The sequence below is a fragment of the Haliotis rubra genome, unplaced genomic scaffold (assembly GCF_003918875.1).
Source record: "Haliotis rubra isolate DU_JTF1 unplaced genomic scaffold, ASM391887v1 Scf355, whole genome shotgun sequence".
NCBI classification, from domain to species: Eukaryota; Metazoa; Mollusca; class Gastropoda; order Lepetellida; family Haliotidae; genus Haliotis; species Haliotis rubra.
In genome coordinates, this window is record NW_025767030.1 from 684,313 (window position 1) to 698,219 (window position 13,907).

General features: G+C 39.1%; 1 long non-coding RNA gene across 1 annotated transcript in view; it reads right to left on the bottom strand.

The window, feature by feature from the left end:
• The window catches only part of LOC124285234, a 52,719-nt gene that overhangs the window by 23,030 nt on the left and 15,782 nt on the right, over positions 1-13,907 (bottom strand). The window lies entirely within an intron of this gene.

Genomic DNA, 13,907 nt, shown 5'->3' on the forward strand with positions numbered 1-13,907 from the left:
GCAACACAAATGTGAGTGCTTTTAATCATACATTGTGTAACTTTATATGACATTTGAATAGTATATGTTGTTGGAGTTATCATTTGGAATATTTTGACCATTATTATTGTGTAATTTGATAGAAAGCTGTTATTGAAGCACGTTACTGAAATGCATTGTCTGACAATCTTCAAACGTTTTACCTAACAATTTTGAATAGCTATATTTGATAATCATGAAATCCTATATTTGAAAATTCAGAAAAGTTATATTTAAGTGCAGTAAGTAATGTATTATCTAAAAGAATCATTTTGTTTCTTTTAGTTTCTTAAACCTCATCGATGGACCGAGTCATGTCAACGATAATTAACCAATGACTTGTCAACGACTACCGAAAAGCGTAACTTTAATAAATCCCTGTCAATGCGAGTTTTGGAGTTGTGTTCTTGCATATACACTGACAATGTACCAGATGTAAAACAGACATGCTCACAATGTTCTTGCTCCAATACACATGTGCTGACAATGTACGAGATGTACATGCTCGCGATGTTCCTGCTAGAATACACATGTGCCCAAAATGTACCAGATGCAAAACAGACATGCTCACAATGTTCCTGCTCCAATACACATGTGCTGACAATGTACCAGATGTACATGCTCACAATGTTCCTGCTAGAATACACATGTGCCCCAAATGTACCAGATGTAAAACAGACATGCTCACAATGTTCCTGCTAGAATACACATGTGCCCACAATGTACCAGATGTACATGCTCACAATGTTCCTGCTAGAATACACATGTGCTGACAATGTACCAGATGTAAAACAGACATGCTCACAATGTTCCTGCTAGAATACACATGTGCTGACAATGTACCAGATGTAAAACAGACATGCTCACAATGTTCCTGCTAGAATACACATGTGCTGACAATGTACCAGATGTAAAACAGACATGCTCACAATGTTCCTGCTAGAATACACATGTGCTGACAATGTACCAGATGTAAAACAGACATGCTCACAATGTTCCTGCTAGAATATACATGTGCTGACAATGTACCAGATGTAAAACAGACATGCTCACAATGTTCCTGCTAGAATATACATGTGCTGACAATGTACCAGATGTAAAACAGACATGCTCACAATGTTCCTGCTAGAATATACATGTGCTGACAATGTACCAGATGTAAAACAGACATGCTCACAATGTTCCTGCTAGAATATACATGTGCTGACAATGTACCAGATGTAAAACAGACATGCTCACAATGTTCCTGCTAGAATACACATGTGCTGACAATGTACCAGATGTAAAACAGACATGCTCACAATGTTCCTGCTAGAATATACATGTGCTGACAATGTACGAGATGTAAAACAGACATGCTCACAATGTTCCTGCTAGAATATACATGTGCTGACAATGTACCAGATGTAAAACAGACATGCTCACAATGTTCCTGCTAGAATACACATGTGCTGACAATGTACCAGATGTGTAAAACAGACATGCTCACAATGTTCCTGCTAGAATATACATGTGCTGACAATGTACCAGATGTAAAACAGACATGCTCACAATGTTCCTGCTAGAATATACATGTGCTGACAATGTACGAGATGTAAAACAGACATGCTCACAATGTTCCTGCTAGAATATACATGTGCTGACAATGTACCAGATGTAAAACAGACATGCTCACAATGTTCCTGCTAGAATATACATGTGCTGACAATGTACCAGATGTAAAACAGACATGCTCACAATGTTCCTGCTAGAATATACATGTGCTGACAATGTACCAGATGTAAAACAGACATGCTCACAATGTTCCTGCTAGAATATACATGTGCTGACAATGTACCAGATGTAAAACAGACATGCTCACAATGTTCCTGCTAGAATATACATGTGCTGACAATGTACCAGATGTAAAACAGACATGCTCACAATGTTCCTGCTAGAATATACATGTGCTGACAATGTACCAGATGTAAAACAGACATGCTCACAATGTTCCTGCTAGAATATACATGTGCTGACAATGTACCAGATGTAAAACAGACATGCTCACAATGTTCCTGCTAGAATATACATGTGCTGACAATGTACCAGATGTAAAACAGACATGCTCACAATGTTCCTGCTAGAATACACATGTGCTGACAATGTACCAGATGTAAAACAGACATGCTCACAATGTTCCTGCTAGAATACACATGTGCTGACAATGTACCAGATGTAAAACAGACATGCTCACAATGTTCCTGCTAGAATATACATGTGCTGACAATGTACCAGATGTAAAACAGACATGCTCACAATGTTCCTGCTAGAATATACATGTGCTGACAATGTACCAGATGTAAAACAGACATGCTCACAATGTTCCTGCTAGAATATACATGTGCTGACAATGTACCAGATGTAAAACAGACATGCTCACAATGTTCCTGCTAGAATATACATGTGCTGACAATGTACCAGATGTAAAACAGACATGCTCACAATGTTCCTGCTAGAATATACATGTGCTGACAATGTACCAGATGTAAAACAGACATGCTCACAATGTTCCTGCTAGAATATACATGTGCTGACAATGTACCAGATGTAAAACAGACATGCTCACAATGTTCCTGCTAGAATATACATGTGCTGACAATGTACCAGATGTAAAACAGACATGCTCACAATGTTCCTGCTAGAATACACATGTGCTGACAATGTACCAGATGTAAAACAGACATGCTCACAATGTTCCTGCTAGAATACACATGTGCTGACAATGTACCAGATGTAAAACAGACATGCTCACAATGTTCCTGCTAGAATATACATGTGCTGACAATGTACCAGATGTAAAACAGACATGCTCACAATGTTCCTGCTAGAATATACATGTGCTGACAATGTACCAGATGTAAAACAGACATGCTCACAATGTTCCTGCTAGAATATACATGTGCTGACAATGTACCAGATGTAAAACAGACATGCTCACAATGTTCCTGCTAGAATACACATGTGCTGACAATGTACCAGATGTAAAACAGACATGCTCACAATGTTCCTGCTAGAATATACATGTGCTGACAATGTACCAGATGTAAAACAGACATGCTCACAATGTTCCTGCTAGAATATACATGTGCTGACAATGTACCAGATGTAAAACAGACATGCTCACAATGTTCCTGCTAGAATATACATGTGCTGACAATGTACCAGATGTAAAACAGACATGCTCACAATGTTCCTGCTAGAATATACATGTGCTGACAATGTACCAGATGTAAAACAGACATGCTCACAATGTTCCTGCTAGAATATACATGTGCTGACAATGTACCAGATGTAAAACAGACATGCTCACAATGTTCCTGCTAGAATATACATGTGCTGACAATGTACCAGATGTAAAACAGACATGCTCACAATGTTCCTGCTAGAATACACATGTGCTGACAATGTACCAGATGTAAAACAGACATGCTCACAATGTTCCTGCTAGAATATACATGTGCTGACAATGTACCAGATGTAAAACAGACATGCTCACAATGTTCCTGATAGAATACACACATGTGCTGACAATGTACCAGATGTAAAACAGACATGCTCACAATGTTCCTGCTAGAATACACATGTGCTGACAATGTACCAGATGTAAAACAGACATGCTCACAATGTTCCTGCTAGAATATACATGTGCTGACAATGTACCAGATGTAAAACAGACATGCTCACAATGTTCCTGCTAGAATATACATGTGCTGACAATGTACCATGATGTAAGACAGACGTTCTCACAATGTTCCTGCTCCAATACACATGTGCCCAAAATGTGCCAGATGTAAAACAGACATGCTCACAATGTTCCTGCTAGAATATACATGTGCTGACAATGTACCGAGATGTAAAACAGACATGCTCACAATGTTCCTGCTAGAATATACATGTGCTGACAATGTACCAGATGTAAAACAGACATGCTCACAATGTTCCTGCTAGAATATACATGTGCTGACAATGTACCAGATGTAAAACAGACATGCTCACAATGTTCCTGCTAGAATATACATGTGCTGACAATGTACCAGATGTAAAACAGACATGCTCACAATGTTCCTGCTAGAATACACATGTGCTGACAATGTGTACCAGATGTAAAACAGACATGCTCACAATGTTCCTGCTAGAATATACATGTGCTGACAATGTACCAGATGTAAAACAGACATGCTCACAATGTTCCTGCTAGAATATACATGTGCTGACAATGTACCAGATGTAAAACAGACATGCTCACAATGTTCCTGCTAGAATATACATGTGCTGACAATGTACCAGATGTAAAACAGACATGCTCACAATGTTCCTGCTAGAATATACATGTGCTGACAATGTACCAGATGTAAAACAGACATGCTCACAATGTTCCTGCTAGAATATACATGTGCTGACAATGTAGCAGATGTAAAACAGACATGCTCACAATGTTCCTGCTAGAATACACATGTGCTGACAATGTACCAGATGTAAAACAGACATGCTCACAATGTTCCTGCTAGAATATACATGTGCTGACAATGTACCAGATGTAAAACAGACATGCTCACAATGTAGCAGATGTAAAACAGACATGCTCACAATGTTCCTGCTAGAATATACATGTGCTGACAATGTACCAGATGTAAAACAGACATGCTCACAATGTTCCTGCTAGAATACACATGTGCTGACAATGTACCAGATGTAAAACAGACATGCTCACAATGTTCCTGCTAGAATACACGCATGGCTGACAATGTGTACCAGATGTAAAACAGACATGCTCACAATGTTCCTGCTAGAATATACATGCTGACAATGTAATCAGATGTAAAACAGACATGCTCACAATGTTCCTGCTAGAATACACATGTGCTGACAATGTACCAGATGTAAAACAGACATGCTCACAATGTTCCTGCTAGAATATACATGTGCTGACAATGTACCAGATGTAAAACAGACATGCTCACAATGTTCCTGCTAGAATATACATGTGCTGACAATGTACCAGATGTAAAACAGACATGCTCACAATGTTCCTGCTAGAATATACATGTGCTGACAATGTACCAGATGTAAAACAGACATGCTCACAATGTTCCTGCTAGAATACACATGTGCTGACAATGTACGAGATGTAAAACAGACATGCTCACAATGTTCCTGCTAGAATATACATGTGCTGACAATGTACCAGATGTAAAACAGACATGCTCACAATGTTCCTGCTAGAATATACATGTGCTGACAATGTACCAGATGTAAAACAGACATGCTCACAATGTTCCTGCTAGAATACACATGTGCTGACAATGTACCAGATGTAAAACAGACATGCTCACAATGTTCCTGCTAGAATATACATGTGCTGACAATGTAATCAGATGTAAAACAGACATGCTCACAATGTTCCTGCTAGAATATACATGTGCTGACAATGTACCCAGATGTAAAACAGACATGCTCACAATGTTCCTGCTAGAATAGACATGTGCTGACAATGTACCAGGATGTAAAACAGACATGCTCACAATGTTCCTGCTAGAATATACACATGTGCTGACAATGTACCAGATGTAAAACAGACATGCTCACAATGTTCCTGCTAGAATATACATGTGCTGACAATACAATGTACCAGATGTAAAACAGACATGCTCACAATGTTCCTGCTAGAATATACATGTGCTGACAATGTACCCGATGTAAAACAGACATGCTCACAATGTTCCTGCTAGAATATACATGTGCTGACAATGTACCAGATGTAAAACAGACATGCTCACAATGTTCCTGCTAGAATATACATGTGCTGACAATGCTGACCAGATGTAAAACAGACATGCTCACAATGTTCCTGCTAGAATACACATGTGCTGACAATGTACCCGATGTAAAACAGACATGCTCACAATGTTCCTGCTAGAATACACATGTGCTGACAATGTACCAGATGTAAAACAGACATGCTCACAATGTTCCTGCTAGAATATACATGTGCTGACAATGTACCAGATGTAAAACAGACATGCTCACAATGTTCCTGCTAGAATATACATGTGCTGACAATGTACCAGATGTAAAACAGACATGCTCACAATGTTCCTGCTAGAATATACATGTGCTGACAATGTACCAGATGTAAAACAGACATGCTCACAATGTTCCTGCTAGAATACACATGTGCTGACAATGTACCAGATGTAAAACAGACATGCTCACAATGTTCCTGCTAGAATACACATGTGCTGACAATGTACCAGATGTAAAACAGACATGCTCACAATGTTCCTGCTAGAATATAAATGTGCTGACAATGTACCAGATGTAAAAACAGACATGCTCACAATGTTCCTGCTAGAATACACATGTGCTGACAATGTACCAGATGTAAAACAGACATGCTCACAATGTTCCTGCTAGAATATACATGTGCTGACAATGTACCAGATGTAAAACAGACATGCTCACAATGTTCCTGCTAGAATATACATGTGCTGACAATGTGCTGACTCACATGCTACCAGACAATGTAAAACAGACATGCTCACAATGTTCCTGCTAGAATATACATGTGCTGACAATGTACCAGATGTAAAACAGACATGCTCACAATGTTCCTGCTAGAATATACATGTGCTGACAATGTACCAGATGTAAAACAGACATGCTCACAATGTTCCTGCTAGAATATACATGTGCTGACAATGTACCAGATGTAAAACAGACATGCTCACAATGTTCCTGCTAGAATATACATGTGCTGACAATGTACCAGATGTAAAACAGACATGCTCACAATGTTCCTGCTAGAATACACATGTGCTGACAATGTACGAGATGTAAAACAGACATGCTCACAATGTTCCTGCTAGAATACACATGTGCTGACAATGTACCAGATGTAAAACAGACATGCTCACAATGTTCCTGCTAGAATACACATGTGCTGACATGTGCTGACAATGTACCGAGATGTAAAACAGACATGCTCACAATGTTCCTGCTAGAATATACATGTGCTGACAATGTACCAGATGTAAAACAGACATGCTCACAATGTTCCTGCTAGAATATACATGTGCTGACAATGTACCAGATGTAAAACAGACATGCTCTCACAATGTTCCTGCTAGAATATACATGTGCTGACAATGTACCAGATGTAAAACAGACATGCTCACAATGTTCCTGCTAGAATATACATGTGCTGACAATGTACCAGATGTAAAACAGACATGCTCACAATGTTCCTGCTAGAATGCCCACATGTGCTGACAATATACATGTGCTGATGTACCAGATGTAAACAGACATGCTCACAATGTTCCCTGCTAGAATACACATGTGCTGACAATGTACCAGATGTAAAACAGACATGCTCACAATGTTCCTGCTAGAATATACATGTGCTGACAATGTACCAGATGTAAAACAGACATGCTCACAATGTTCCTGCTAGAATATACATGTGCTGACAATGTACCAGATGTAAAACAGACATGCTCACAATGTTCCTGCTAGAATACACATGTGCTGACAATGTACCAGATGTAAAACAGACATGCTCACAATGTTCCTGCCAGAATATACATGTGCTGACAATGTACCAGATGTAAAACAGACATGCTCACAATGTTCCTGCTAGAATACACATGTGCTGACAATGTACCCAGATGTAAAACAGACATGCTCACAATGTTCCTGCTAGAATAATACACACATGCTGACTGTACAATGTAAAACAGACATGCTCACAATGTTCCTGCTAGAATATACATGTGCTGATGTAAAAAAACAGACATGCTCACAATGTTCCTGCTAGAATGCTCATACATGTGCTGACAATGTACCAGATGTAAAACAGACATGCTCACAATGTTCCTGCTAGGAATATGACAGAGATGTATAACAGACATGCTCACAATGTTCCTGCTAGAATATACGTGTGCTGACAATGTACCCGATGTAAAACAGACATGCTCACAATGTTCCTGCTGTAGAATATACATGTGCTGACAATGTACCAGATGTAAAACAGACATGCTCACAATGTTCCTGCTAGAATATACATGTGCTGACAATGTACCAGATGTAAAACAGACATGCTCACAATGTTCCTGCTAGAATACACATGTGCTGACAATGTACCAGATGTAAAACAGACATGCTCACAATGTTCCTGCTAGAATATACATGTGCTGACAATGTACCAGATGTAAAACAGACATGCTCACAATGTTCCTGCTAGAATACACATGTGCTGACAATGTACCAGATGTAAAACAGACATGCTCACAATGTTCCTGCTAGAATATACATAAATGCTGACAATGTACCAGATGTAAAACAGACATGCTCACAATGTTCCTGCTAGAATACACATGTGCTGACAATGTACCAGATGTAAAACAGACATGCTCACAATGTTCCTGCTAGAATACACATGTGCTGACAATGTACCAGATGTAAAACAGACATGCTCACAATGTTCCTGCTAGAATATACATGTGCTGACAATGTACATGTAAAACAGACATGCTCACAATGTTCCTGCTAGAATACACATGTGCTGACAATGTACCAGATGTAAAACAGACATGCTCACAATGTTCCTGCTAGAATATACATGTGCTGACAATGTACCAGATGTAAAACAGACATGCTCACAATGTTCCTGCTAGAATATACATGTGCTGACAATGTACCAGATGTAAAACAGACATGCTCACAATGTTCCTGCTAGAATATACATGTGCTGACAATGTACCAGATGTAAAACAGACATGCCTAAAATGTTCCTGCTAGAATACACATGTGCTGACAATGTACCAGATGTAAAACAGACATGCTCACAATGTTCCTGCTGAGAATGTATACATGTGCTTTGACAATGTACCAGATGTAAAACAGACATGCTCACAATGTTCCTGCTAGAATATACATGTGCTGACAATGTACCAGATGTAAAACAGACATGCTCACAATGTTCCTGCTAGAATACACATGTGCTGACAATGTACCAGATGTAAAACAGACATGCTCACAATGTTCCTGCTAGAATATACATGTGCTGACAATGTACCAGATGTAAAACAGACATGCTCACAATGTTCCTGCTAGAATATACATGTGCTGACAATGTACGAGATGTAAAACAGACATGCTCACAATGTTCCTGCTAGAATATACACATGCTGACAATGTACCAGATGTAAAACAGACATGCTCACAATGTTCCTGCTAGAATACACACGTGCTGACAATGTACCAGATGTAAAACAGACATGCTCACAATGTTCCTGCTAGAATATACATGTGCTGACAATGTACCAGATGTAAAACAGACATGCTCACAATGTTCCTGCTAGAATATACATGTGCTGACAATGTACCAGATGTAAAACAGACATGCTCACAATGTTCCTGCTAGAATACACATGTGCTGACAATGTACCAGATGTAAAACAGACATGCTCACAATGTTCCTGCTAGAATATACATGTGCTGACAATGTACGAGATGTAAAACAGACATGCTCACAATGTTCCTGCTAGAATATACATGTGCTGACAATGTACCAGATGTAAAACAGACATGCTCACAATGTTCCTGCTAGAATATACATGTGCTGATGTAAATGTTCCTGCTAGAAATACATGTGCTGACAATGTATGTAAAACAGACATGCTCACAATGTTCCTGCTAGAATACACATGTGCTGACAATGTACCAGGATGTAAAACAGACATGCTCACAATGTTCCTGCTAGAATACACATGTGCTGACAATGTACCAGATGTAAAACAGACATGCTCACAATGTTCCTGCTAGAATACACACGTGCTGACAATGTACCAGATGTAAAACAGACATGCTCACAATGTTCCTGCTAGAATATACATGTGCTGACAATGTACCAGATGTAAAACAGACATGCTGACAATGTACAATGTCACAATGTTCCTGATGAAAACAGACATGTGCTGACAATGTTCCTGTAGAACAGACATGTAAATGTTTGAGATGTAGACATGCTCACAATGTTCCTGCTAGAATATACATGTGCTGACAATGTACCAGATGTAAAACAGACATGCTCACAATGTTCCTGCTAGAATATACATGTGCTGACAATGTACCAGATGTAAAACAGACAATGTTCCTGCTAGACAATGTGCCTGCTAGAATATACATGTGCTGACAATGTACCAGATGTAAAACAGACATGCTCACAATGTTCCTGCTAGAATATACATGTGCTGACAATGTACCAGATGTAAAACAGACATGCTCACAATGTAGCAGATGTAAAACAGACATGCTCACAATGTTCCTGCTAGAATATACATGTGCTGACAATGTACCAGATGTAAAACAGACATGCTCACAATGTTCCTGCTAGAATATACATGTGCTGACAATGTACCAGATGTAAAACAGACATGCTCACAATGTTCCTGCTAGAATACACATGTGCTGACAATGTACCAGATGTAAAACAGACATGCTCACAATGTTCCTGCTAGAATATACATGTGCTGACAATGTACCAGATGTAAAACAGACATGCTCACAATGTTCCTGCTAGAATACACATGTGCTGACAATGTACCAGATGTAAAACAGACATGCTCACAATGTTCCTGCTAGAATATACATGTGCTGACAATGTACCAGATGTAAAACAGACATGCTCACAATGTTCCTGCTAGAATATACATGTGCTGACAATGTACCAGATGTAAAACAGACATGTGCTCACAATGTTCCTGCTAGAATACACATGTGCTGACAATGTACCAGATGTAAAACAGACATGCTCACAATGTTCCTGCTAGAATACACATGTGCTGACAATGTACCAGATGTAAAACAGACATGCTCACAATGTTCCTGCTAGAATATACATGTGCTGACAATGTACCAGATGTAAAACAGACATGCTCACAATGTTCCTGCTAGAATACACATGTGCTGACAATGTACCAGATGTAAAACAGACATGCTCACAATGTTCCTGCTAGAATAATACATGTGCTGACAATGTAATGAGATGTAAAACAGACATGCTCACAATGTTCCTGCTAGAATATACATGTGCTGACAATGTACCAGATGTAAAACAGACATGCTCACAATGTTCCTGCTAGAATACACATGTGCTGACAATGTACCAGATGTAAAACAGACATGCTCACAATGTTCCTGCTAGAATAGAATACATGTGCTGACAATGTACCAGATGTAAAACAGACATGCTCACAATGTTCCTGCTAGAATACACATGTGCTGACAATGTACCAGATGTAAAACAGACATGCTCACAATGTTCCTGCTAGAATATACATGTGCTGACAATGTACCAGATGTAAAACAGACATGCTCACAATGTTCCTGCTAGAATACACGTGTGCTGACAATGTTCCAGATGTAAAACAGACATGCTCACAATGTTCCTGCTAGAATATACATGTGCTGACAATGTACCAGATGTAAAACAGACATGCTCTCACAATGTTCCTGCTAGAATACACATGTGCTGACAATGTACCAGATGTAAAACAGACATGTTCACAATGTTCCTGTGAGCTCAAAATACACATGTGCTGACAATGTACCAGATGTAAAACAGACATGCTCACAATGTTCCTGCTAGAATATACATGTGCTGACAATGTACGAGATGTAAAACAGACATGCTCACAATGTTCCTGCTAGAACATGCATGCTAAAATATGCACATGCCTTGACAATGTACCAGATGTAAAACAGACATGCTCACAATGTTCCTGCTAGAATATACATGTGCTGACAATGTACCAGATGTAAAACAGACATGCTCACAATGTTCCTGCTAGAATATACATGTGCTGACAATGTACAATGCAGATGTAAAACAGACATGCTCACAATGTTCCTGCTAGAATATACATGTGCTGACAATGTACCAGATGTAAAACAGACATGCTCACAATGTTCCTGCTAGAATACACATGTGCTGACAATGTACCAGATGTAAAACAGACATGCTCACAATGTTCCTGCTAGAATACACATGTGCTGACAATGTACCAGATGTAAAACAGACATGCTCACAATGTTCCTGCTAGAATATACATGTGCTGACAATGTACCAGATGTAAAACAGACATGCTCACAATGTTCCAGATGCTAGAATACACATGTGCTGACAATGTACGAGATGTAAAACAGACATGCTCACAATGTTCCTGCTAGAATACACATGTACTGACAATGTACGAGATGTAAAACAGACATGCTCACAATGTTCCTGCTAGAATACACATGTGCTGACAATGTACCAGATGTAAAACAGACATGCTCACAATGTTCCTGCTAGAATACACATGTGCTGACAATGTACCAGATGTAAAACAGACATGCTCACAATGTTCCTGCTAGAATACACATGTGCTGACAATGTACCAGATGTAAAACAGACATGCTCACAATGTTCCTGCTAGAATATACATGTGCTGACAATGTACGAGATGTAAAACAGACATGCTCACAATGTTCCTGCTAGAATATACATGTGCTGACAATGTACGAGATGTAAAACAGACATGCTCACAATGTTCCTGCTAGAATATACATGTGCTGACAATGTACCCGATGTAAAACAGACATGCTCACAATGTTCCTGCTAGAATACACATGTGCTGACAATGTACCAGATGTAAAACAGACATGCTCACAATGTTCCTGCTAGAATATACATGTGCTGACAATGTACGAGATGTAAAACAGACATGCTCACAATGTTCCTGCTAGAATATACATGTGCTGACAATGTACCAGATGTAAAACAGACATGCTCACAATGTTCCTGCTAGAATATACATGTGCTGACAATGTACCAGATGTAAAACAGACATGCTCACAATGTTCCTGCTAGAATATACATGTGCTGACAATGTACCAGATGTAAAACAGACATGCTCACAATGTTCCTGCTAGAATATACATGTGCTGACAATGTACCAGATGTAAAACAGACATGCTCACAATGTTCCTGCTAGAATACACATGTGCTGACAATGTACCAGATGTAAAACAGACATGCTCACAATGTTCCTGCTAGAATACACATGCTCACAATGCTGACAATGTACAATGTACCAGATGTAAAACAGACATGCTCACAATGTTCCTGCTAGAATATACATGTGCTGACAATGTACCAGATGTAAAACAGACATGCTCACAATGTTCCTGCTAGAATATACATGTGCTGACAATGTACCAGATGTAAAACAGACATGCTCACAACAATGTTCCTGCTAGAATACACATGTGCTGACAATGTACCAGATGTAAAACAGACATGCTCACAATGTTCCTGCTAGAATATACATGTGCTGACAATGTACCAGATGTAAAACAGACAATGCTGCTCACACAACATGTGCTGACAATGTACTGTAAAACAGACATGCTCACAATGTTCCTGATAAAAATACATGCTGACAATGTACCAGATGTAAAACAGACATGCTCACAATGTTCTCTGCTAGAATATACATTGCTGACAATGTACCAGATGTAAAACAGACATGCTCACAATGTTCCTGCTAGAATACACATGTGCTGACAATGTACCAGATGTAAAACAGACATGCTCACAATGTTCCTGCTAGAATATACATGTGCTGACAATGTACCAGATGTAAAACAGACATGCTCACAATGTTCCTGCTAGAATATACATGTGCTGACAATGTACGAGATGTAAAACAGACATGCTCACAATGTTCCTGCTAGAATACACATGTGCGCTGACAATGTACCAGATGTAAAACAGACATGCTCACAATGTTCCTGCTAGAATATAC